Consider the following 3296-nt stretch of genomic DNA (forward strand, 5'->3'; position numbering starts at 1 on the left):
AGAGGGAGAGAGAGAGAGAAGAGAGAGAGAGAAGAAGAGAGAGTGAAAGAGAGAAAGAACGAAATAAGGAGAGAAAGAGAAATACACAGGTATAATCAGAGTCTTCGGATTGAATTTAAAAACAGTTTTTACATTTGAGCACAGAAAAATGTTTTCAGCGAACTACTGCTTTCCAATCGAAAAATCCAGAGTTGGTTTTCTCCGTTCTAGCACATGACCAGCAATAACTTAAAATTTTATGCTTCTGTGATTGTGCCTTTATACGAAGTTTTTATTGGACCGTCACACAATATTAGGCTGGTAAACCGTTAATAGCGGAATACAACGTATTATATTGTTCAAAAAGGGGAACACTTGTCAAATTCCTCTTTGGCGAGAGATCTCTGTAATAAAAGGGATGTTATCTTATGGCAAAGAAGAGCTTCTCTTCCAACCTAGACAAAAAGTTACACGATAAACAAGAATAAAAATGCGAACACGTGTGCAGGCTTTCAAAGTAAACCTTAACATTTTATGACAAAAGTGTCCATAATTTTGCCCACTGCGCATGACCCTTTTTATCAAAACCCTGCGAGAGCTTATTTCGAAAACCTACGCATGTAATAATATATTTTGCACCTGAAGTCAAATAACAGAAGTTATCTTTGACAGAATCAAATCCATCCTGTGAAAAATGACATTATTTTCTCCAGAAAGAAACTAAATTGAAAATTCAGAGTTGGACCCGTTTCCAAACTTTCTCATTTTACTGATTATTTGAGCTTTTATTTAGCAAATGGGATACGGGAACTGACCATCCGGGAACACCCAATCAAAGGTGCGGAAACTGGCTTGGAGGTGTTCCAAAAGAAAGAGGCACCGAGGTTGGACCTAGGAAATGCGCGGAAATGATGAAAAGAACAATATAAGTTGCAGCATAGCCAAAGAAAGTGTCCAAAACAGTTATTACATGATCAAGTTTTCCAGCCGAGTTCTCAACGCTAAAAACCGCAAAACGTATGTAGGATTGGTGGTGAATGCGCTGATGTTATGTAATCACTGATCAATGCGTTGAAAACAAATTATCGCGGTTTAAGTGTTGATCAAACATAATTTTATTCTCATTTTGCATTTGATCATTTACGCAAGCTCAACATCTATTATTAAACATAATAATGTCTCACAATTGAGTGTCTATTTTACTGTCGATATTACAACAATTAGCGTTTGTTTAAGCGTTGATTGTATATAAGTCATCTTTCTAACGCCAACGTCTAACTATTAGAGTTGATATTACGTAATATAGCGTTCAATTGGCCTTGATTAAACATAAATTCAACGCCGAACTCTTGGATTTGATCATAATATGTGCAGCGTGTAACTTTGGCTCAAAATCTGTGTTTGCATATAGTCGATATAGTCAGATAAACCATAGTCGATATAGTCACGTGTATAGTCGATATCTTCAAGTAAAAAAGGAGCCGTAGGGATGTTCTTGTATGGCGTGGGTGGGAGAGCATTACATATGAGAGCATTACCAACAATTGTTTTGGAATATCTACAAAAAATTAACAACTTTTAACTGATCACATTCTGTGAATGATATTTTGCGTGACAGTAATCAGTCAGCACAGGTGAGGTCAAAAAAATAGAAAAAATAAATGATTTCTTTAAAGAGTTTTTCAGGTCTTTAAATGGCGGGCAGTAAATTTGCACCGGACCGGAAGTGGTGAAACGTTTTCAAAACGTTCAAAATTTTAAAATGCTGGTAATTTGTGAAACAAAAACTGCATAGGAGAGTGCATCAGCAATTAAACTGAGATAGAGAAAATTCATTATACTAGTTGTTCATTGGTCATCGTAATAGTCCCAAATTTAGCTACAGTTACTGACACAGTCATAGTCTGGTGATGTGGAGAAAGTGGGGGAAATTAGCCTTAGAATTAGCCTTAGCAAACGGCTTCCTTCATATATAAAGAGTTTTCTGGACTTTAAATTGCGGGTAATAGATTTGCACCCGCCCAGATGAATTGAAACGTTTTCAAATAGTTCAGAAGTTTTAGAATACTGTAATTTGTGAAACAAAAAGTTGAATGAGCTCGAGGTTTCTAGGAGTCTTTTTCGATAAAACTAGTTTAAGTAATATCATCAGTGAAAGCTGACTGAATGAAAATAAAAATATTTATCAATTAAAATTCGCTAAAACGTTGTCCTGGTTTGAAAATAGCAGAAAAACAACTGACCTCGCAGCTCAAGTTTTAAATTTTTAAGGTTGAGCTTTCACAGCTTGCATAGGAGAATGCATCAGCAATTAAATTGAGATAGAGAAAATTTCTTTGTAATAGTTCATTTTTAATCGTAATAGTCCCAGTTTCAGTTACAGTTACTGACCCAGTCATTGTCTGTTGATGTGGAGAAAATGTGGAAATAACACTAGCAAGACATATAGACTCACCAGAATTAGCCTTAGCAGACGGCTTCCTTCATATATAAGGAGCTTTTCAGGTCTTTAAATTGCGGGTAGTAAATTTGCACCCGCTCAGATGAAGTGAAACGTTTTCAAATAGTTCAGAAGTTTTAGAATACTGTAATTTGTGAAACAAAATTTGAGTGAGCTCGAGGTTTCTAGGAGTCTTTCTGATAAAACTAGTTTAAGTAATATCATCAGTAAAAGCTGACTGAATGAAAATAAAAATACTCATCAATAAAATTCGTTAAGACGTTGCCCTGGATTGAAAATAGCAGGAAAACTACTTATCTCGCAGCTCATGTTATAAATTTTTAAGGTTGAGCTTTCACAACATGCATAGAAGAATGCATCAGCAATTAAATTGAGATAGAGAAAATTTCTTTGTACTAGTTCATTTTTTACCGTAATAGTCCCAGTTTCAGTTACAATTATTGACCCAGTCATTGTCTGTTGATGTGGCGAAAATGTTGAAATAACACTAGCAACACATATAGACTCATCAAAATTAGCCTTAGCAGACGGCTTCCTTCAAATATAAAGAGCTTTTCAGGTCTTTAAATTGCTGGTAGTAAATTTGCACCCATCCAGATGAAGTGAAGCGTTTTCAAATAGTTCAGATGTTTTAGAATACTGTAATTTGTGAAACAAAAAGTGGAATGAGCTCTAGGTTTCCAGGAGTCTTTTTCGATAAAACTAGTTTATGTAATATCATCAGTGAAAGCTGACTGAATGAAAATAAAAATATTCATCAATTAAAATTCGTTAAAACGTTGCCCTGGTTTGAAAATAGCAGGAAAATCACTGATCTCGCAGCTCATGTTTTAAATTTTTAAGTTTGAATTTTCAC

Source organism: Convolutriloba macropyga, chromosome 12 (genome assembly GCF_964194025.1).
Source record: "Convolutriloba macropyga chromosome 12, txConMacr16.3, whole genome shotgun sequence".
In the NCBI taxonomy this organism is placed as follows: Eukaryota; Metazoa; Xenacoelomorpha; order Acoela; family Convolutidae; genus Convolutriloba; species Convolutriloba macropyga.